Consider the following 293-nt stretch of genomic DNA (forward strand, 5'->3'; position numbering starts at 1 on the left):
GCATGTGGTTAATGGAAACCTGGCTTTTCCAAAGTTTTATCAACAATTAGCTACTTGGTTAATATTTTTTTGTTCAAAGTGACCCCATGAAATGATGGGGGAGATGACCCTTCCCAATCAACTAAATAAAAAATATATCATTTCTTACATATGCTCTCCATCAGTGATTCTTATGCATATGGTCTGTAGGAATCCATGGAACACAGTATTCATTAGAAAATTAAAATGGCATTCTCTTGCTGATACTTTCCTAATCAGTGGCATATCATTAATATGTGTGTATATACACACAT

The 293-nt window shown here is 33.8% G+C and overlaps 1 protein-coding gene across 1 annotated transcript in view; it reads right to left on the bottom strand.

Moving 5' to 3' along the window:
• LOC119591086 (calmodulin-lysine N-methyltransferase-like) overlaps positions 1 to 293 on the bottom strand; it is a 21,444-nt gene that overhangs the window by 12,042 nt on the left and 9,109 nt on the right. The gene's annotated exons all lie outside the window — the stretch shown is intronic.

This window comes from Penaeus monodon, chromosome 28 (assembly GCF_015228065.2).
Source record: "Penaeus monodon isolate SGIC_2016 chromosome 28, NSTDA_Pmon_1, whole genome shotgun sequence".
NCBI lineage: Eukaryota > Metazoa > Arthropoda > Malacostraca > Decapoda > Penaeidae > Penaeus > Penaeus monodon.